The sequence below is a fragment of the Hirundo rustica genome, chromosome 8 (genome assembly GCF_015227805.2).
Source record: "Hirundo rustica isolate bHirRus1 chromosome 8, bHirRus1.pri.v3, whole genome shotgun sequence".
In the NCBI taxonomy this organism is placed as follows: domain Eukaryota; kingdom Metazoa; phylum Chordata; class Aves; order Passeriformes; family Hirundinidae; genus Hirundo; species Hirundo rustica.
Window position 1 is genome coordinate 7,469,201 of NC_053457.1, and position 24,025 is coordinate 7,493,225.

The 24,025-nt window shown below is 43.2% G+C and overlaps 1 long non-coding RNA gene across 2 annotated transcripts; it reads right to left on the reverse strand.

Moving 5' to 3' along the window:
* Positions 1–2,290: 2,290 nt before the first annotated feature.
* LOC120755956 (uncharacterized) lies at positions 2,291–21,016 on the reverse strand. 2 transcript variants are annotated; one of them, XR_005701952.1, is made up of 3 exons: positions 20,861–21,016; positions 3,899–3,968; positions 2,291–3,803 (listed from the first exon to the last, which is right to left on the reverse strand). It is a non-coding gene; the product is annotated as an uncharacterized LOC120755956 (long non-coding RNA). The 2 variants fall into 2 exon arrangements; XR_005701953.1 differs by having other exon boundaries at positions 3,887–3,968.
* Between the last annotated feature and the right edge of the window lie 3,009 nt (positions 21,017–24,025).

The following is a 24,025-nucleotide window of genomic DNA, read 5'->3' on the forward strand; positions in this document are numbered from 1 at the left end:
CAGGACTCATTTTGCAACCCAAAAATGCAAATGCAATTCCCCCATCTAGTGGTCCAGCAGGGTAAAAAAGTCACTTTTTCTCTTGCAGCTGATGAAGGAGTAGCATCTGGCAGGGACGTCACCCAGTTGAGTGATCATTCATCCACAGCTCTGCCCAACCCAACAGAAAAAAACAAAAACAAAACAAACAAACAAACAAACAAACCAAAAAAAAACACCAAAACCAAAACAAACAACCCCCCACAAACCAGAGATAAACCCTACAGCAGGCTGCAGACCTTTTTTAAAAAAAAACCAAAAAACCAACAAAAAACAAAACAACCCAAATGACAAAAATTTAAAGCACAGACAAAGTAAACAAGCAAAGTATGCTCTAAAGTATGTATAAAGAAGTATTCCTTAGGCTGAAGCAGGACAGGACCTAGTCCAGTGCATTTTAAAATAATCAGGAAATTGGGCTGACAAAATATCAGAATTACCTTGGAAACTTTGACAAGCCATTAGCTGTGACAGCAACAAAACTGTTTCCTAGAGCTCAAATTCTCATTCACTGGGTAGAGGGTCTGACAGCCAATGTAACTGGAGCAACATGCAGAAATAATAAACTGAATCCCTCTGGTGAGGCACCTTTCAGCTGCTGTGAATTACAGGTTTATGTGGGCCATTCATTGCCTTGATTCTCCTCACTGTGATGGGATTTAAAGCAATGTACAATGGTAGGGCCAGGCACTGCTGCCCCTTCTCCCCTCCTTCACTGCCAGCTGGAATTCTCAGAGGTTTTTTGAGGAATGAAGGATGGGGCAAGAGCAAAAGCAACCCCATCAAAGGCGCTGTGGGGTCACAGTGCCCAGAATACTTCTCTTACTTCTCCAAATGCCACAAAGATAGAGGGTGGCAGAGGCCACTCATGTGCTTCCCAACACATTCCCTGAATGAAGGGCAGACATTGACTTTTGGCACTACTGGGGAAGCAAAATACTTCCCTCGTGGCACAGCCCCGCACAATGAGACCCCAGCCCTGGCTCCTGCTTGCCTCCAGCCACTCACCTTTTCCCTGTGTATGTTTCTCACAGCAGGAAACTAAACCCTGCGCTGGAGACATGCCATCCCTTCCCAGTCTAACCCTGAGCCACACTCCACTCCCTTTGTTTTCCACTTTGAGTAATTACCCAAACACAAGTGGAGATGACTGCTCTGTGGCATTAATGATTAAGGGTTCTTACAGCCAAGAGAATTTAGTATCACAAGCAATACAATCAAACTCCTTTGATGGCAAAACTGGACTGCTTCTATGCCCAAACCAAGGACAGGACTTCTCACTTGTTCAGGTTTTTTTGGAAAGAGTAGTCATGAAGGTATTTTCGATTAACCCATTATAACTCATAAACTTCCTCCTCTCTGTCATTTTACATCAGCAGCAAAGAAATGGTTTCTTATTTCCCATTTTGTTTTATGGATTTTTCATAGAGAAGATCCAGCACATGAAAGAATGAGATATACCCACTTCTGTTATATTAAAAAAATCCACTTTTAAACATATTTCAACTAATCTGCTCCATGCAGTTTATATGTAGTGCTCGGTCTGCTAATGAAAAAAAAAAAAAAAAAAAAAAAAAAAAAATCATAGCTTTATAGAGAATGAGATATTCCCATAAAGATCAGATTTCACTTTAAGAGAGAAAGTCTAGCTAAAAATCACAAGAGAAAAGAAAAAGAAATAAATTGGCCAAATGGATCCTGTCTGTTCTGAGCTTTTATTTGGGGCTTCTCTTGACCACTTGTCTCAATGCAACAGGCAACATTTCTTCGTAACAACCTTCCAAACGGGCCATAGCTGGGAAATAGTTTGATTCTTCAACAAGCCATGCAAAATATTTTGCTGGCAACATTAACAAGGAAAAATCCCCTAGAGGTGATCTGGTCTGCACAGCCCAAGGAGAGAAGCTGTCTCTGGCCTGTGACTTCAGATGATTTCGGGCTTGGAGAATGTAAAATGCACATGAGACATCAGAGGTGGGGAGAAACGGGCATCAAAGGGAAAAAATTTCCCTGGCTAGCACATGCTCCCCTGAGCTGATCCTTATCCTCATGATCAGCTGTGCTCATTCCTCACAGGGAGGACTTGGAGAGAAAGAAAGGGAGCACTGCCAGATAGCTGAAGGGAAAAGCACAGCTAAATCTACATCCATTTTGTTGTAGCTGTAAAGAGGAAAAGACAAGACTTTTCAGGTTTTATTATTATTGGAAGCAGCAGAGGTTGGGAACCTGGGGAGCACAAGCATTTGGTGTGAACTTCAAGTACAGGAAGGTAATGATAGGAGTTGGCGTGGGGCAAAGCTGTTGTTTTTTGGTTTAGCTTTATTTCAGAAAACATAATTGCATACACACCACAAAAGAGAAATGAAAAGTTCATTCATATCCGAGGCAGCCAGCACAGCAGGCTCAGCTGTAAAAAGTCCAAGTCCAGTCAAATCAGCACCTGGAAAAGCACAGGGTGCTGGGAGCCCCATCATTTGCCAGGCTGGAAAGTGTCTTGAGAAAAGGGAGATTCCATTCCATTTAGCTCTTAGATACTCACAGATTCTCTGTTTAATTCCCAGCATTCTCAACACTCACCATCTATCTCACAAGCAGGAGATGAATCCTCTGGGAAGAGATGTCCCCCTGTGACTGGTTTGACAACATGGATCGCAACAGGTGGTTTGTACATTTCTGGTACAAGCCAGCTCTGAGTTCCTCCCGCTGTTTTCTTGTTTCAGTGCTAACCGGCAGATCAAGTTTTGTATGATGCTTTTCTAGAAAGTGCTGCCAAAGGGCCATCACCTTACACCTCTGAAACCACCAGGATCTCATTGCTTTCCCCTAAAGAAGGAGGCGCTTTCCTCCTTTCCTTAAGCCATTGAATAATTTTTTCTCAAACATGCAGTTGGATTCATAAGACCCAAACCACTCTCTCTGCAGAACATAAACAACTTAGAGAGCAGCCTGAAAATTTTCCCACACTGAGGTTGTCACCTTCTCCCCTCCCAGTTGGAGGATTGCTCTGAAACCAGGACAGTAATTCAGTTTTCTGGCTTTCTCCCTTTTCACTCCTTTATTTAGTGTTAACAAAACACAACCGTGTGCCAAACGCAGCGCAATGTCTGTGGAGAGGAAATGCATCTGGGACAGACAGAATCAGGAGCTGCAGCTCATTTCCCACAGGCCACGTCAGAGGACAACCCTCCCCCTGGGCCACTGAGCCTGGCCAAAGCACGGCTACAGGCACAGGGCAGAGCATCCCAGTGGCTGAGCTGTGCAGGTGATGCCATGAAAACCTCGTGTGACCCACAAACACTGACACCAGCTGCCAGCAAGCAGGCAGGGGAGAAAAGACTGGACACAGTAAAGACCAATGTGCCAGAAGAAGCCTTGCCCACAACACCAAAGGTTAGTCTCTACAGACTGATGGTGCTCATGTCTGGCAGCATTGTCCAGCCCCAGATCAGGCACTTGCTTCTCCTGGCCTACATGCTTGTTTTCGTCTTGTCCTCAAAGAAGCTTAGCAGTCACTCAGTGTAAGGGATGCAGAGACAACGTTCCCTCAAGAACTGAAATGTCAAGAAGACACAAGAAAGCCTGGTTGGAGCCTTTCGCAACAGGAAGGAGGTTGTTACAGCAGTAATTTACTGTGGTAGGTTTTGCAGTGTGATTGCAACATATCATTACACCAGTTTATCCTTTTCCATTTGGCAGACGCCAATTCCTCTCCCGTCCTCCCGGAGCACAAGCCAACATGGCTGCCTTTCAAATGGTTTCAAACTCTGCCAATAAAAATATATTATAAAAACCATCAACAACTGAAAATTCTCACAATTGCATTAGCTTACTCAAAACTAATACATACTTATATACATACACACAAGTAAAAAATACACACAGGTCAGCCAACTTGAAAGGGTGGCGCCATGAAATGGTGGGGTTGGTCTCTGTGAGTAGATAAAACAAACAAAAGATAGGTTGAGTAGGAGCCCAAAATGAGATGGGCTGTGCAGGTCTCAAGGCAGATAAACTCATGCTTAGTTGACAGCTTGCTGCATCAAATGCTTTAGGTACTTTTCAGGCACAAAGGAAAACCACACACCCTCTTTGCGAGACTTCTGTGCACTACAGATTGTGGAGTCAGAAGTCATAGGCCACAGGAACAGCAGGGAATCAATGTTCTATTGGTACTGGGGGAGGGAGCATTCAGGAAATAAAATATTTACTGTCATGTTTTCTCCCATCCCCCAGGATGATCTGTGCTCACTCTGCAGACCAACAGTCTAGTGGTTAGAAAAAGTCGTATTCATTAGGACCCTTTCTCAAGGAGGTTAAAATGAGCATTTCTGTTGCTGAAATGCATCCCTCTCCAGGCTTGGCAAAATAGGGATCTTCCCAATCAGGTTACAGACCCATCACCTAAAAGTGCCCCTGCTGTTTGTACAACCAGTGTGTGGGGAAAGGCATTTACTTCCCTTGCTGTGTTTTGTGGAGGTGGCAACGGGGAAATTTTTGGGCATATCCCAGCTGGAGGAAGGCGCATGAAAATCTAAATTCTCTTATTTGATCCCATTTAAGATCTTCAGACTTGATACCTATTTGAGAGCAAGGCAATACATTACATTAATCTTCCCATCTAAGTGATGGGGGAAGAGACAGTTGATATCAGGTCAGATTAGCTCTCACTTAATGGAAGATGCTCCTGCGATATTTTCAGAGGATGGAAAAAATAGGACAATATATTAGTTTCTTAATTGAACGAAAATAAATTGCTGCAAGGTACTGAGCTTATCCTTTGGGGGATCTGTCTGTAATTCAACTGAACCAATGTAGTTCTCTCACAGGGAAAGAACTAATTTAAAAAAATATTAAATAAAATATTTGTGACAGTTGCAACCATTCCACATCTTAGATTTAAAGAATTAGCAATTAATGTACAGTGATAAGGCTGCGTTTGTATTCTAGATGTCAAACTTTGCCTGAGCTCCAGTGCAATCAAGAAACATTAATTTTTAAAATGTATACATACAAGTGGATTCATAGGTTTTGAGGTGAGGGGGAAGAAGAGAGGAATAGAGAAACAGTCACTAATCTTTCCTCCACTTAAATTCTTGTTTATGATTTCAGCAGTGCAGCATAAGTAATGATGAGGAATGAAAGAATTTATATTTTCTCATTTAACAGTGTGAAGTTTTGAAAAAAATATTTTCATTAAAAATTGACTTCAATATCTTGTCAGAACAACATTTTCTTAAAGGTCAGCTATTACACTTTCAGAGAAAAGAAAAATAATAATCTTCTTAATCCTAAGTGACTACTTCAAATGAAACAATAAATGACTTATTTCTTTCCATCCTTCTGCATATATTATCAGCAAAAAATAATGAAAAGTAACTCCAGAGAAAAACCCTCTGAGGGTTTTTTACATGTGGATCAGTTCAGCACAGAATAGCAAATGCGTCTGTGCAGTCAACAGAGTGAACAAATTTGCAGGAAACAAATCTGCAGAATGAGTAACTGATCAGTAAGAGGGAAAAGATTGCATGTTGTGTAATATTTCTGTATGAAATACATTTGAACATGAGCCCTTCTATATGCAGGTAGACCCTTCATTCAATCGTGAAAAGCTGTTTTTGCAGTTCATTTTGATGATTAAATTTCATAAAGCAAACAATCTACTTCCTCGTGCTTTCTGCACTGCAGTGGGCCCCACTTCTTGGGCACCTGGTCAGCTGTACTTGGGCACAAATCCCAAAAGCAGTTCCTTGAGAAGATAATTTTCAACTACCCAGCAGCCAGGTTAGCAAAACTGAGCTTGTATGGGAGGGGAGGCGTTGGGGACGGAAGGTGTGTCTGTGCATGCAATGATCCCGAAGAGGAAGATGGAGATTTGCCATGGTTTGATTATTTTCCCATGCAATTTTCAGCCTGAGTTTCTTGCTTCTGCTCTGTTCAGGAATCCAAATATAATTTAAATATTTATGTCCATATTACAACACTGCAAAAACTATTTTTTTTTTTAATAAATAAATGGTTTAACTCACAAGGTAGATGTCAGGAGGTTTTTATACCACAAGGTCCTTTTCTGATTATTTAAGAAAACTTCATTTTAAGCACAGTGCAGTCAATCTCTGAATGAAAGTTCTTAATGAACTAATCCTTCAAAAATTAAATTTTTATGAAATCCATTTATTGCTCTTGTTAAATAACTCTTCCAGGTGTAATTCTCAAATGGAATGCAAGCCTATTAATATCGAGAGAAAACTGAGCAAACAGAAGCAGCTGTGAATATTTACTGTAGATACCCAGTGTGTGTATAAATCAAAATGATAAATTCTTTCAAGAAAATCTACAAATACCACCAAGCTTGCAAACTAGCTATCAGCTCAGCTGTATAAAATCTTTACCAGTGCTGGATCTCCATTGAATTAAATTGCGTAAACCCCTGATGTAGAGGAAGTGAAGGTTTCTAACATTAATAAAATTATATACAAGCAGATTAAAAGAAAATACCAACAGAAAGCTTCTGAGGAAATTCAGAGCAAAACCTTTACATTGGAAACTAGGCTGAAGCCAAACCAAGCCAATTCCAATTTTAAAATAGGAAAGCACACACTTCCAAATGCCAGAGGATTAAGCTGAGGGATGGAAGATGCACTTCATTTACTTTACACGATAGCATTAATAACATAATTTACTTGAAACAACAGACATTTTATGAGGAAAATCCCACCTGGTGGTCATCAAGGAGGAAAATGTCATTGGATATCTTCATTCGTGGCACTGAACAGACATTTTCTAACAAGTTTCCATAATGACCAACTCCATCCTAAAAAGGCAATAGGCTCATTTGGAGCCCATCCCTGGGTTAGCATGGAGCTGTTTCCTACTGCTATTAAACTTAAAATTCAGTTTTTATCAATACAAAGCCCTTGCTCTTTTCTTATACAGCTGCTCAGAACTGTAAAAATCATAGTTCTAGCACTCTGAATAAACCTGAGTAACATCTGCTTGAACTGTCCCAAATGACTTGACACCTTCAGCAAATGTTGTCTCATTAGTCACCTGTTTTCCCACATAGCTGTGAGTTCATTAAACAGTGGATTGCTCTGCATTCTCAATGGAGATCACATTCCCATGTGAAGACTGGTCATTTGTTCCTCCCTTTTTTTTTTTTTTTTTAATTTGTGTTTATAAATCCCTTAAAATAACAGCCAAATGGAAAAAAAAAAAAAAAGAAAATCCCAAACAGAATTAATCATTTTATTCTACAAAAGTTTATTATCTATACAAACACATGTTGAAGTCCTCACAGTAACTTTGCACGTCCAAAGACACTATATGAAGGTTTTGCTCCTGACAGCACCTTAAAAAACTTAGGAAGTTTACCCTCTCATGGTGTGAGTTGCCATGCCTGTATGATTTGTGTCTTTTTACTACAGCATTCCACTTCTACCAAGCTTTTGATGTAACTTTTATTTCTATATTCTGACTTAAACCGAGCATTTCTTTTCATGCCTGGTTTTATATGATGTGATTGTCAGGCACTATTTACTTGTAATGGAATTTGCTATTCCCTCATAAATTTATTACATTCTATAATTTTAAATCCTGACATTACAGGATTTTCATTATTTTGACACTTCTTGTGATGCGCCACTTAGATTTTTGAAGTCTTCCATGCACAATGGGTTTTCCAGTTTGAAAAAGAAATGCACCTAAGCCTTGGAGAAGTATAATACCGCCAGAATAACCACAGCCAACCAGGCTTGGCTGAAGTGAAGCCCATCTTTCTTGCAAACAGTTGCTCCAAACGCTGTCCCCACTCCTTGGAGACCTAAACTCTGCATCCCAATGCTACCTTTTCCACTCTGTATCCCCCTTTGCTGCCTAGCCTTAGATCTGCAGCCTGTCACACCCTGAGTGCCCCCATGAGAACACCCTTGGCATGAGGGTGCAGCTCTCAACATGACCCTCACCACTGGCCTTTCCGTCTCCCCTCCACCTCAGCAGCACAGCTGTCACAGACAGAAGTGGAAACACAATCAAATGCTTGGATGTCTTCATAACAGAGTTAAAAAAAAAAGAAGGTGAGGCCTCTCTGATCTAGGAAACTGCTGGCATGGCAACAGCAGAGAGGGAAATTGGTGTGGAATGTTTTTCAGCAGTAAATCATTATTTTTAAGGAGTCTAAGGGCAACCCTTCCCTGCTTAGTAGGTTTCTTGACAAAGGGCTTTCTGTAAGGGAGGAGAAAAACTGGTTCTTTGGCAATTTGAAACTAAAATTTCCAAAGTCTCCCATGAAAAGTGAATTTTCAACAGATGATGTGGCAACTTCAGATCTGAGCATTAAACACTAATTGAAAACAAGGTCAAGGTGACTCGTCTTCACAACAACATATGCTCATTAAGTATTAAATGAAAATACTGGCAAACAAGCTTGATTCTAGTTTTTTAGAGAAAATGGAAAAGTTACAGACTGAAGAAATGAATTGGAGATAATTTAATGTTTATAGATTTCAGTAAGAAATCTGATACACTGCTGTTTGAGATCCTGAGGGAAACCATTAATTAAATTGGCTTGCTCTGAAATGCAGTTAAATTGATACAAAGCAGACCACAGAGTTTCAGGGGGAAAAAAAAAATATATATATAGTCATAAGCCAGAGTCCTCCTAGTATCTACCTAGAGCTTTGACAGGGCAAGCGTAGGTCCTTCAGACTTTGCTTAAGGGAACTGAAAAGCCAAGTTTGGAGAAGCTTCCATTCTCAAGTAGACGTGCTAAGTACCCAAGGAGCTATTGAAAATGAGAGAAAGACCTCAAAATGGCAGAGCTAATGAAGCAAGGTTTGTATGAGACATTGCCTGCACTATGGTGTCTAGGAAACAGGGAATCTGACTGGAACTCTTCAGAAACAGCAGCAGCAAAGACGATCTAGCTGTGACACCAGCAAATTACATCGCAGTGCACAGGGCATGCTATAGCCAAGTAACTCAGAAACTGGGCAGCTGCAGTTGCCTTATTTTAAGGATTTCTGTGTCCATGGTCACCAATTAATGTTGCTCATATTTCCTGCTTCATGTACGCGAGATCCAACACCTTTCCTTGCCCATACATACGTTTGCTCTGACAAATGGATCTGTGAGCCCACACAGCTTTGACCTTGCAGTCAGTTTTCAGGCTGCCAACACTCAGCTGTCTGTCAAAAACACTCAGCAGCCAAAAGGCAAATAATTGGAGAACAAACGAGTGAACTCAGCTATTTGTACCAGCCCCAAATATCTGGAGATTGGTTTATTGCTGAACTACAGCCGAGTCCATGCCTGAGCTGGGTACCGATTGGGAAGCCCATGAAAACAGTTTTTCCTTTTAATGTTTGTTTTGCAGTCACAGCAGAAAGTGAAGGTGGGAAAAATATTTTCATAATTTTGGGACTTTATTCTCTAGCTAGAATAAAATGGGAAAATACAGAGACAGATAAATGGGAAATGAAGACAATGTTTGCCTATCCCAACTTTAAAATGCATTTTCTCTGGTTATGAGAAAGGCTTATACTGGCCTAAACTTTATTTGAGCTTTAGGGCTTTACCATGTATTTAACCACACATTTAACACAAAGATTTCTCCCAGGCAAAGAAGTTGTACAATTCTGCTCTTGATGATGGATTTTGTGTTCCCAGCCTATGCTCCAAAGCCTTTGACACCAATTCACAGTGCATTGGCAGCATGGTGGGAACTGAAGCCGCTATTGAGTTGCCTGTTGGACTTTCCATCCTCATCTGGATGAATCCTTTGCTGGAAACATCAGTCTGGAGCACTGCAGCCCTTGCCTCCCAAACACAGCAGTGCTCTGCCCTCCCCACAGAGTCCAAAGCCACCGAGGACTTTGGGCAGGTTTCCATATTTCGGGGAAAGAGCCCATCTGTAAAGGGCAGCACGTCAGCTGCTGCAAAACTTCCTAAATTCCCACAGCTGCCTGAGGGGACAACCACAAAAGCAAAGCTCACCCCTGTTGGGAGGGTTTTCCCCAACAGCCTCACCGGTGAGGAGGAGGAAGGCAAAGCAACAGCCTCCCTGTCTCCCTCCACAACCAGAGCCATGGCAGTCACCAATGCTGTGGCAATCAACTCTCTTCACTGGGAGAATTGTAACTTGGCAAGTTTGGTTTTGATGACAAGATTAATTTCACTCATTTGTCTCTCTGAATGTTTAAATACCATGTGGAAACCTTTGGAGTGTTTCAAACTTTTATTAACAATATACTTCTAATGGGTTTTCATAAGAACTGAGAAGAAATTGCTAGTAAGACATCTGTAAATAGCTTATTCCTTATCCTTGGGATATAATTCATTCCTAGTGCATGCAGGAATGTGGCACCAGGTCCAGCATATGGGGCTAACAGGATAAAAACCAAATAGATCAGAAATACTTTTTTTGTGCATGAAAATGTTTGTACAATATTCATGTAGATTTTTTGTGTAGTTATTTTTCTTTTTAATTTTTGCCAGACTCATACAATTTAAATTATTCAGAGTATTTCAAGGGAAGCAAAATGCACTAAAGAGATTAATACCAAAGTCCTGATGAAACACAGTGTTTTGCACTCTCAGCTCTATTATGAATGACAATAAAACCGTCCTGGCTGAAAACACAGGAATTTGTTCCATCCTTGACATAGTTGCTGGAAATGTAACAAGTATCCCTCAAAGACGAGCATGTTTTCATTGTTAACAGTAAATGTTTTCAGAAGCTGTGAGATTAACACATTACTGCAGTGCACAATTCACAAAAATCTCAAGTTAAAAAGATCTCAGGCTTTACATTTGCACTGAGACTTCACAAACACCACCAGACTTGTTCTCAGCAATGGGTCTGCAGCCAGTCCTGGACCACAGCTCACTTCCAGTGATGCAGTTACAGCCCCACCGCATCGGATGCAGGGGCTCCAAAGCATATTTGCTTTTATAAGCAAGTAAATTTAGTTGCTAGTAAATTCCTGTCTGCACAGGAGGTGCTGCTGCTGCTCAGGGCTAAGGTGGAAAGCTCAGCAAATGCACCTGCAGCAAATGCAGCTCTAAAAAAATCATCACTTAGGTATGTGTAACTGGATTTAAGTTTCTCACATCCTTATTCCATAGGTGAAAAAACCTGTCAGAACTTTCTGTGCCTTTACAGGCCCTTAAATCTTTAAAACGGTTGTGCAAGGAACAAGAAGTCACAATTAATCAAGCTGCTGTTTATCTGAGGGGCTCAGATTGAAAGGAAAACACAAATATCTTGATGATATTGCTCCTCATGAAAAAATCTGCCTAGTAAGAGTCCATGCCCAGCTCATGAAGTGACACTTGAAGCAGATTTTAAGCAGAGGAAGGCTGCTTTGTGCCCAAATTCCCAAGTTTTGTTTTGCTTAAGTTTCAAAACCATGTACATTTGCATACATGCCTTTGAAAAGTCTCCATCAAAAAAGCCCAAAAACCACAAACCAGCACTCGTAGTTCTGCAATGTCTGTTAGTTCAAAATCATTTTTTAAAAGCAGTAACATACTTGGTTGCTGAAATTTCATATCAATGTTTCAGTCAAATTGTCATTCTCCAAATACCTACCGGCCAAACAGTTTTGGGAATGAACATCAGGAAGCACTAACTGAGATGAAGGGAAGAAGAAAACTCAACCCTCAATTCTTGGATTTACTGGGGATGGTTTATTTTTATTTTTGGTATTTGTTTGGAGATTTTTAAATGTAAAAACTTTGTTATCTTATTAAATGCACTGTTTTATTACATTAAATTTTATTCTGTTGCCACTTTATGATAAGGATGATAAAACAATGGGAATGCAGGCTTGGATAAGAAAACCCTCTTATCTTTTGTGACCAAAATCTTCTAAAAAAAGTGAGCTCATTACTATGGAGACAAATCCTACTTCTTCCTGGGAATTAAGTGTCTACATGGCTTGAAAGCTGTCTGGCAAATTTCACACCTAAGCAGAAGAACTGAGAACATTTTTTTTTTTTTTTTTTTTTTTTTTTACAAAGGAAAAACCCCAAACTATCCTTATATCCCTTAGTTGCACACTTTATCTCATCTATTTTCAGGTAACTTCACCTCATCAGAAGGCCACCATGAAGGCAGGGGAAAGAGTGGCGTAAGTGGCATATGAGATATATTAAAAACACATGAGATGGAGGTCTTTTAATACACATGGATGTTCCCTGGAACTTGGTAGTTTGCCTTTTATTAGTTGCAATAGGGATTTAAGAACATATTTAACTTTTTCTCAGAGGACTTGAATAAATGTTTGGATTGGTGCCAGATTTTAATGCTTCTTCAACCTGTAAATGTTGGTAGGGGATCTGTTGCACCACAGGATTTAAAGAGCACTGGAGGATTTGCCCCTCTCCCAGGTGAACCACAGCCACGTGGTCCCTGGCAGCCTCTGTGCTTTAACAAAACACCCACGTCCTGTAACCAAAACTCTCCCCTGCACTGCTGTAACGTATCAGCTTGGAAGGTACACAGGAAGGGCATAAGGAAATGAGGAGAGAAAAACAGCAGGGAAAGTTATTTTCCTTCTGACATTAGCTTTCCACCACATCTCATCCTAAGACCAAAACTCTGGATTTTCTGGGAACACAAAAGCCACTGGCAAGCTCTTGCCTGCAGCTCTGTCGCTCCCTCTAAGCTAACCAGCCTGCAGGTTATGGCCCTTGCTGCTGCACTATCAGTGAACCGTGACATTTCAGAGAGCTCAGAGGACTGAGCTCTCAGATTTTCTCCACTCTGAGTCAGTTAAAATCCCTCATCAATGCTGTGCTCTGCGTATGTCAAAAGGCTGCAAAACCAGCTCTGAAATACTGAATTTCATGTCCAGATGTTGACTGAATGCTTTGTGAAGCTGTGGTTATCTCCAGCACAAATGTGGACAGCAGAAGTACAGAGCACTGAGCAGCAGTCCTAGCTGCAAGGGTCCTGGCCCTGTTAGATATTATTTAAGCAGACAAATATTGGGTGTGTGGCTGCAGTTTAAGTTAGATGGGATAAAACGATCAAAGGAGAACAGACCTTTGCATACCCAAGATAGTGGGGTCAGGTTCTTTGAAAACAACCTGCTTTATGATGTGACTTTCACTTCTGCTTTGTCTTTATTTTGGTGCTGAACAAACACAGCCACTACCGAGTACTGAGGCAAGAGCTTATTTTTTTGGAACAGATTGAGAAATGGTAAAGTTTTTCTCAGATTCTGGAAACTCCAAGTTTCTGCAGTTAGAGGTCAAGAGAGCCCAACTGATAAATTCAAGGGCATGTTTTTATCAGCTCCTCAGTGGATGCTGTCTTTCCCCTCTCACATGAGCCCTCTCCCCCTGTGCTTTCCCCTCTGGCATGAGGGGGACACAGATGTGCAGCTGTGCAGGGCAGGGGCTCAGCTGTCCCCTGGGGATGGGCTGCAAACACAACACCTCCACTTCCTTTGCAGTGCTGTCAGAAATCAATACCAAGCAATGCTGTGCCTGCAGCCTTGTGATGGAAAAATAATTTTAAAACAAAGAAAATCAATAGTCTAACAGACCCTGGCCAGTCCTGGTCTCTGCTGAAGAATAAGGGCAGAGAGAAGAGCTCAAGCACAAGGGAGCCATTGTGCAAAATTTACATTTTCACACTAAGCAAAGTAGCAGGTGGACTCAGCAAGAAGCCCTGCTTTGAGAAAGGCCAAACACCAGGAAATCTGTCACAGACCAGCAGCAGTAAGGAGCAGCATGGCAGAGCATTTTACCAAGGCAGGAGCAGCCCTGCGGCACTTATAGGAACACTCTCAAGATCCTGTATCTCTCAGATGGCTGCAAAATCATCTCCTTTACTGACAGCACTTTAGAAAGGTGCCTAACACAAATATTAACACAAAATAAACCCTAATGAAACAAAGCATTAGAGTTTAAATTGAATTGGCTCCCTAACAACAGTAGATGAACCAGTTTCACTGGTGAGAAAAGGTGAAAATTTTTCCCACTCATATTTTCCATTTGTTCCTTAGAGGTGGAAATAACCGTACAGACTTCATAGTGGTTTTTCTTCCAGAGCATAGAAGCAAAAGGTCATGTGTTGTCCTTCCTCAAAAGCATCGTGATGCTTTTGTCTGGAAAGGCAAGTGGCCCCCAGGGACTGAAGAGACCCACATGGGCAGTGGCTCGAACTCCAGAGGTTCCTCTCTTGCCCAGCCAGCAAACCAAAGCCAGAAACCAGAGTTACTCTTCACAGATCTCATTGAAATGGGATAAGCTTTTGCTCTTGCTGTGGTGAGAGTGCAGCTCTGCTGACGGCAGCACTCAATGTGTTCTTGAGGAGATGCTGGTTTTTCTCCTGTGTCCAAAGCCCTCTGTTTATTTTGAAACAGTGACAAAATCTCTGCTGCTCTCCAGAAAACGCTGTTGCCCTGTCAGTACAAAACATCCCCTCCTCCTCTGCCTGGCCACCCCTCACTGCCTCTGCCTGTCTGTGTGTGACGGGTGGGAGGAGAGCGATTTCCTTTTGCAAAATTATCCCTCTAAATTTTTACCTCAGTTGTTTCTGGACCAGCCTAACGCTGCATTCCTCTTCCAGCCACATGACTCTTCTGTTTTCCAAACTATGGCTTCCTTTTCTGGTCTGAGAGCATAACCCCAGAGCACAGCGCACTGCCCGTGCTGTCCCAACTACTCAACATCAACCACCTCTTTGGGCTGGCAGGAACCTCGCCATTTGTTCCCCAGAATGCACAGACAGAACCCTTCTGAAGGTGAAGGTCAGCAATTTCATATGCTATGTGAATGTTTTCTTCTTATATTCCAAATATCATTACACATTAAAAAAAAGCCCCAACGAAATCAACAACAAAAACAAAACAAAACCCTTTCCCAAGAGAAATTTCAGTCCATTATATATTTCCAGTGCTGAGCTTGTGGGTGTTTTACCAAGACAGAGATCAGAGCCCAAGTTAAGGAAGGCTGGCAGAGCTGTCAAGCCCTGTAAGAAGCTGTAAATGAGCAAACAAGATTACTAGTACATTTTTCAAATGACATGGGGCTGAAATACAAGAGTATTTAAATGACTTTGAAAAAGGTAAGGTAATTGAGATTTCTATCTGAGCAAAGCTAACATGAAAAGTCCTCAGTAAGAGTCAGGGTGTATCACTTGCAGTCTCTTTTGGATATTATATCACAGGACACACATTCTACTCTTTATCACTTTCCATACAGTTACTTAAATTATAAAAGTGAACCAAAGCTAAAGCTCAAGGGAGAAAACTACAACAGCTGTACATATGTATTGGCCAGTGGGATAGAGAAAACAGAGCCTTTCCAGAGCAAAACACGTGAGCTGGGCCAGAGCACAGGGTCCCTGTATTGGGGCCACATTGGGCAACAACACATCCCAAAGGCCCATAACTGCTGATATGGAATTTACATACATCACTTACACACCACTCCCTAAATCACCCTCACTGGAAGGAGACAGACACCACCACTGTTACCCAAACACTGCACATGAATCTTAATGGAGTTATTTTTCAGAGCAAATATTTTTTTGTGTATTTCATCATAGCAAAAGAATGACTCCAAGGTTTTTTAGGGATGGGTTGGCTTTCACCCAGGTTGCCAGAGTTCTGACTGCTGTTGGGTGCAGACAGCCTAAGGTGTTAGATTGGCGTGCAGAGCTCCTTTCCTCTCTTCTCCATAGCTGGCCTGTGTTTGTCTACAGCTCTGCCCTCATGGGAATGACCCTGCCACTGGGGTCAGACCCTTTTCGGGAACCCTCCCCATGCAGGGATCCATGTCCTCAAGGATGGAGTCTGTTACAGACCGACATGTTGGCTCCACACCTGTAGGCTCGTAGCCATTGTTAGCAAAACTCTTCAGGAGCTCCCATTCACACAGACAGCATCGTAACAAACACCTGAGCACCCTTAGCTGATGGGGTAACCTCTTCAGCATCCTCTGCCCACAATGACTCCACATGGCCAGCTCTTCTCCCAGTTGCTTGCAGGTGCCAAGGCAAAACAGGATGCTGCTCTGTTGAGGGCTTGCAGCCCCAGGGAAAACCCCAGAGCAGGCAGGACCAGACTTCAGCTGCCTTCACCAGTACGGCACAGCCCATCCTCCCCTCAGCAATGGCAACAGGAGAAATTCAACACGGAGAAATGCTAAACCCCAGCCAAAACCAAAAGCCAACAGAGCAGGCAGCCAGCAGGGTCCTGCAAGAATGCAATACGTGGCAGCATGCTGTGTTTTATTAAACACCAAGCACCTCGCAACAGAAGAACAGTCTCCAAAACGTTAATTTTCCTGCAGTTGATTAACTGTCCAGCATCCAGACTCACATTACCTCTGAGACTGAGCACGCGTGGGAGGGAAACTGGCAGCAGCCACCGGGAGCGAGTGCCAGTGTGCGATCGTGAAGCGCTCTCACACCACATTTGGGATTATTGCATTCCTTGGGGAGATGCCAAATACTCTCCCTGCTGAAGTTTTTCCCTTTTTTTTGGTGGATGTAGATTAGGATGAGAGGAAGGGGGTGACTGTTTGATTTTCAGTCGGATGCTCCTGCTCTGATTCTTTCAGGCGGGCTGATGGATACAGACGTGTTGCCCACCCCCAAACGCTTTCGTGCAAGGCTCTCGGGAGCCTCCCAGCTGCAAACAACTCTTTTTCATAGAAGCCTTTTCAGAGCTGCCTTGCCACGCTTTTGAACATGGAAAGACCCCTCTCAGACAACAGTATCATTATTTTGTTGTTGTTCGTTTCGCTCTGCAAACAGGAAAGGGACTGAGCTGTCTGCCCCTGTCTCCCAGAGCATGTGGCTGCCACACACAAATGTCAGCCCCAGCAACAGGAACAATCTTGTTCCCGTAAGTCAACAAGCAATGTTTAGAAAGGTCTGTGCTGTGGGAGGATTTCCTAACATAATACAAGTCATCAGACTTAAAACACATGTCTACTCTGGTGATTTTAATAAAGCAACAAGGCTGGGTAGGAAAAAAGATACAAGAAAACAAGAACTTTCTCCTGATGACTTCATCCCACAGAGGTCAACAGTAAATCAAGCACAACATTTGTTTGGAAGGAGAAGCTCTGGAGATTTCTTCGAGAACTTTAAAGGAATCTTGTAGTGCTCAATAAAAAAACCGATGCTTTTCTTATTAAAAAAAAAGGAAAAACCCATCATTTTACCACGAGAGCCTCACTCATGCATAGACTCATATCATCAAGGAAGGAATACGGCCTGAGCCACTAAAGTGTTTGTTTCACCTCTTTTTTACTGCAACACAGGAACACGTAGATAACATTGCCTCCCCATGTACCATATTCACATGTGTATTTTACTCAGGCAATACTAGAGGAGAACAACAAATGGAGTTAACATTTTTAAGCATGAAAAGAAAAAAAGCTCCTCACAAAAGCCCCCAGACCATAGACCCCAAGCCTCACTAAGCCCAGAGTTTGAAGACACTACATTAGGGTTGCAGCAGCAATGGAAATTTGCCCCTGCCCACAAAACAGTCAGAGAGGGATGGACACCTGAAAAAGGGTCATCGGACTGGCACCCAGACTGTGTGCACCTCACATGCACTCAGAATAAAAAAGATGTTTAGAAAATCGTAAGGTGGATAATTTTCCATGTTCTCAACAGAATTACCAAAATGAAAGCTGATCCCGTTGTGTGGAAGCCTCTGAGTAATCTGCTGAAGCCAAGAGGAAATCCTAAGGGATATTCATGGCTCTTAGCAGCACAGTCCTGGACCAGCTGAAACCTTGACCTGCCCAAGAGCAGCTGTTCTCAGGTATGCCACTGTCTGCTTCCACCAAGCAGGGCTTTACAAAGTTGATTTTTTTTAGTGTATATACAGCTGTATGCATTAAAAATAAAATTAATTTAAATAAAATAGTGCAGATTTGTGCAGTACACTGCAGTTATAAAAGTTTTCTCTCTCCTCTTTGTATTGCTTGGGAGCACAAATACATTTCTCATGTATTGTCAGGAAGATCTTCCTCTTTGCAAATTCAGGTATTCTAAACAGGAACGATCTGCTAATCTTTTAAATTTAAAACAAATCAAAAAGTATCACATTGTAGAAACCTGCATTAAAATCCCACATGCATACATGCAAACAATATCTTTCAGTGGTTTAAGACAGAACAAAAACACCCCCCCCCCCCCACCTTTTATTAACTCTCACAATCAGCTTTTATCACAACACTTAATCTACCCTAAGCTTTTCTACAAACAACAGGAGAGGCACGAAATCTCCCATCTCCAGTACCACACTCAATTCAATATTCACCACTGAGAAGAGCAGGGATAAACATACCCAGAACACCACCAGCAACTCCCTGTGATTCCTCCCTGTGACCAAAGCTAAAGTTATTTAGAACACAATACAACAGAAATAAAACATTAGTCATTAGCTCCCTAACCACATCTCAAGCCTTTTACCTGCCTTCCCGAAGTTCCAGAAATCCTGTGCTCAAGTACAAAAAATGGAGCAGCTGTTACTGAAATTTGCAAGCCATATAAAACGCAGAGTTATTCAGAACAGAAACTTCTAAACTGTGAAATTGTTTAACTTCTCTTTGGTTAAAAAGTAAGAGAGTAATAGTCAATAACACTGACCTACTTCAGCTACCTAATTCAGAAGATGAAAGAAAGTTCAATAAGCTCTAGATGACTTTCCTCAGTCTTTACTTGTTGCAGAGCCTGTGGGCATGTGATGTTTTGATGTGGTCTTGTAAAAGTACATTTAAAATTCTTTATTATGTGGAGTTATATTGACCTAATGAAGTTTATCATTTTGGCCAAAAGGATGTTGTTTGTGAGGCTGTTACCGGCAGGTTTCCAGACTCTCATAAAACACAGCTTCATGCATGATTCCTGAAGAGTCCAGAAGTTGCCCCTGGCTCAGTGACAGATTAAAAAATACAATTCACAGGTCACTGTCCTCAGACAAAGCTTCAGCTCTATCTAAGTGCGTTGTACTAACCCAACAAGTACAATTTTAGCATACTGTAGCTTCACACAGAAAGGAAGAAAAAAGATCTTTCACCTTAATGATTAATCAGTAACACTCATGGAAATTTCTTTTATTACTTCTGACCTAAATATGAGCTGCAACTCTCCTGATACTCCTGTGACTCCAGGAGGTTTTTAGCTTCCCATTGAGCAGTCGAACAGCACGGTGGACATGCACTTCTCGCTGCACCATACCAGAGCAAATGCGAACTCCCTAAATTTTAAGGTCCCTAAAAGAACTCATCAAACATTAAAAACAAAGATTTTCACATGCTAATCTGACCATTAGAACTCAATTTCAAGCATTGTTTCTACAGAGATCACTTAAAAAGAGCGGTAAAATCTTATAATTTTGGATGGGTTGAATAAAAATGTGTTGCAGGAAAAAAAATGCATGGTGCAAAATAACAACTAACCTATAAAATTTTCTACCAGCTGTGAAAAATCAAAGTTGTAACAGAAAAAGCGGGTTCCTTTTCTAGCATAATTAAGCATTATTTTAAACATTTGACAGCAAGAGCAGGTGACAGCGGTTGACTGAAAGATGTGCTCTCCTATATTTAAGTTTGTTTTGTCTCAGAAAAAACGGGTTGCGAAGATTCCGAGAACGTTTTGCAAAGGTTTACAAAACGCAGAAATGCCACCTCTGCGTGTGTGTTTGCACTCAGGCACAGGCTGGGGGAAAGCCACAGTTCTGATCTCCCGCCTGGGAAAAAAGCCATAAAATGCCTAGAGAGGGGAAAACCTCAAAGCATCATTAGGAGTTTTGCTACATATTTGCGGTGCCTCTGGCATCCCCTCCCTTGGCATTTGTCACCTTTCCCTCCGCTCTGCCAGACCGGCTCTCCCGGCAGAGCCCGGCTCTCGCAGCAGCGAGCGAAGGCAGCGTCCTCCTCCCTCCGTGCCAATCGCTCCATCTGCTGCCGCAGCAGGGGAGCCGGGAAAGCTCGGCTTACAGCTCACACTGCACGTTGCTGGAAACTTCTGCCATCTGCTATTGCTTCTCCTCCCATGCCTCACAAAAATATCGGTGACTAAATAGAAAGTAATTCCTTTATCAGGCGTTTTAAAGTGGTGTCAATTTTAATCATGACTTTTTTTTTTTTTTTTTTTTGATTGCTTTTTTATTCACATGAACATAATGAATCAGTATTAAGGGACAAAATTGCAAGGTCAGATTTATACAGCTAGCATATAACTAAATATTTTCAACAGCCTATTTCTTACAATAACATTTTTTTTAAAACTACGATTTGGATGACTTTTGACCTGTGTGAACAACACATTATTCTCTCCCAAAGCCAAGCCCTAAATTCATCACACAAGTTATTGCACTGGAATGTAATTTCAAACCACAGACTATCCTACACAAACACACCCTGCCCCTGCCCAGGCAGCACCCAGAGCTGGAGACTGAGCACACAGCAGTGCAGGGAACCCTCCTCAGGGTGCTCTTGTATTTCATGAATTTGCACTCACACTCACAAGCCAAGCCTTGGATGAGGCCAGATACGCAATTCAAAATACACCTGGCTACAAAGAAGCACTTTAAAACAAGAAAAATCAAGCACTTGGTGACTTAAATATCCTCTACGGTCCCTTTGTGGTCACGCACTAAAGGCTTTCAGGATGACCCAGCACAGAGACAACATATTTCTGAGGAACAGCAGACCCAAACCCCTGATATGAAACACTTCATCATGGATACAACAGACAGCTCAGAGGGACACCACGCTGCCTGATGACACATAAGTTTACAATCAGCCTGTTTCTTCTGCACAATTTTAAGAGAGGACTTACCTTTGTGGGTTCTCCGAGTGCACTGCTCCTCCTGCTTTGCTCTGCTCACCAGGGCCAGCATTCTCCCTTTCCGGGTGACTCAGGCAGCAGCTTGTGGCAATGGAGGCAGCTGCTTCCCACACTGGCCACAACCCCAACCCACGGTGCTGAGGAACCCCATCCTGCCCAGGGAAGGAAAAGGGTGGGGGCAACTCATCACCAAATTGGTCCTAGCCCAGGTGGCTCCCCAGGATCCCCTCCAGGTGCACCTCATCTCCCAAATGGCAGCCGGAACATCCTCACCTGTGTGCGCTCAGCTCCCTGGCCGCAGGTGTGAGGGGAGAGGAGGCCGCAGGTGTGAGGGGAGAGGAGGCCCCAGGTGTGAGGGGAGAGGAGGCCCCAGGTGTGAGGGGAGAGGAGGCCCCAGGTGTGAGGGGAGAGGAGGCCCCAGGTGTGAGGGGAGAGGAGGCCCCAGGTGTGAGGGGAGAGGAGGCCCCAGGTGTGAGGGGAGAGGAGGCCCCAGGTGTGAGGGGAGAGGAGGCCCCAGGTGTGAGGGGAGAGGAGGCCCCAGGTGTGAGGGGAGAGGAGGCCCCAGGTGTGAGGGGAGAGGAGGCCCCAGGTGTGAGGGGAGAGGAGGCCGCAGGTGTGAGGGGAGAGGAGGCCCCAGGTGTGAGGGGAGAGGAGGCCCCAGGTGTGAGGGGAGAGGAGGCCACAGGTGTGAGGGGAGAGGAGGCCCCAGGTGTGAGGGGAGAGGAGGCCCCAGGTGTGAGGGGAGAGGAGGCCCCAGGTGTGAGGGGAGAGGAGGCCACAGGTGTGAGGGGAGAGGAGGCCACAGGCGCGGCCTGTCCTTGTCTGAAGGCAACACCCTGACCACTGGCAGCGTCCTCCGTGTCCGAGCTGTCCAGGGCAGCTTCCTAACACACCTGGCACAGGCCAAGCTGGGATTTGGGGCAGCAGCAGGGCCAAGGGTCTGCGTGAGGGGAGCGCGGGGCCGCCTCAGGTGGGTCACGGCTGGTTCTGGCGGGTTCCGGCCGGATCTGGCTGCCCCTTCAGAGCCCCTCAGGGGCTGGGGCCGGAAAACGCTGCTGGGCACCAGGAGTGGGGGGAAAAAAAAGGTGGCAACAGGGTTCATTTCCCTTTGTTTGTCATCACCCGAATGTATTTTAATTGCCAAGAAATTAAGTAAATTTTCCCCAGGTGGAATTAATTTCTCCTGTGACAGTACACAGTAAGGGAGGTCCCCATTCTGGTTGCCACCCACCAGCTGGCACCCGTGTGGCCTGGCCCTGCTGAGGTGAGCACCTGGCATTTGGCCACAGCTTGGCCACATCCTACCAGACACAGCAATAAACCCTCTGTGACCAGTGTCCTGAGACACCCAAATCCCAGCGACAAACCCTGTATCCAGTGGTGTCCTGTGAGACACTCAAATCAACCCTGTACCCAACAGTGTCCTGTGAGACACCCAAATCCCAGCAACAAATCCTGTACCCAACAGTGTCCTGTGAGACACCCAAATCCCAGCAGCAAACCCTGTATCCAACGGTGTCCTGTGAGAAACCAAATCCCAGCAACAAATCCTGTATCCAACGGTGTCCTGTGAGACACCCAAATCCCAGCAACAAACCCTGTACCCAACAGTGTCCTGTGAGACACCCAAATCCCAGCAGCAAACCCTGTATCCAACGGTGTCCTGAGACACCCAAATCCCAGCAGCAAACCCTGTATCCAACGGTGTCCTGAGACACCCAAATCCCAGCAACAAACCCTGTCCCCAATGGTGTCCTGTGAGACACCCAGCTTGGGGCTGGGACAGTGATGGATTAACTGGAAGTCCTGTAAAGGGGGATAGTGAGACAGAAGCTAAACGAGCCAACCAGACCATGGAAAAGATGGAGAATGGGTTTACAGTGATTCAAAAACCTCCAGTAAGAGGAGTGAAACCCCCTCTAGCCAACCCACAGGGATAGAAATCAAAGCTTGACTTGTTTGCAACCTAAGTATAACCTTGTGGAAATCTGAGGTAAGATGTCATGTAATTTATATGACAAATATTCAGAAGTGGATTGAAACAGATTCTGACTTTATCTCTATTTAAAATAAGGTAAAGGTATCTTCTTTTATCTAGAAGAGAAGCTGTCCATTCCAAAGCCCAGTGAAAAGCAGCCTATCACTGAAACTGAGGAGTGGGGATTTTTCTTGTCATCACTAATTGAAAACTTCCAAACACTTTCTCAGTAGGTGAATGAACCCACATTTATAATATAGGCTCAATGCTTAATGAAGAGGTATTAAGAGCATTAATGAAACATTATTTCCATCTTCAGCACACAGCCAGTTTCCTCCCCTAATCATTGAGCATTACCATTACTTAATTACTCAATTAATAAGCAATGCCAAAGCAAAGGTTTCCAATGTTTTCTCCTTAAAGACCTGTTGCAGCAACTCTTCCCAAAGGCAAATATGGAGACTGCTAGTGACTGTTTTTATAATGGTTGTTCATGTTAACCTTTGACCATCCAACTCCTCACTTTGTTAATAACATAGCAATATTACACCTCTAAATAATAAGAAACCATGCTGGTTCAAGGCTTCATTAGGATAATTACATAATGAGAGTTGTGAATGCTGTAGAAGGACAATAAACCATTAAGAAAGCATATGCCACTATTGGGCTCAGTCATGGGTCCCCATGGAGTAAAATTCAGTTTTATGGAGACTTGGGTAGCTGCCAGGAGATAAACCATAACATTTGTTTTGACAAATTTGGGGCAGTCCTCTTTATTTACCAGGAACTGAAAGTACCCTACTTGCACCAAAGCAGCAAGCAAGGGACAGCTTTTATGGGAAAAGGAAGACCCAAAAATTTATACTGTTTTGGTGTGCTGCCCTTCCATGCTTGAGCATGAAACACATGAAATAATTGGTTCCCTTGGGTACACAAATTAAAAGCCTGTTCACCACAGAGTGCAAAGCCTCTCATTTTTGAACAAGTGAACATGTAGCAACTAGACATTTCATACAGCATACTATCAGGTCTAGAAGCCTGGAGAACTTGCTTTCAGAAAAGCCAGGAAAGGTCACAGCACACACTGAGGAAGGAAGTATTGCTCTACCACGGATTTCTTTTCTGTGCTTAAACAGAGAACAATTTCACCAGATTCAAGCCAGAGGAAAAGCTGACCT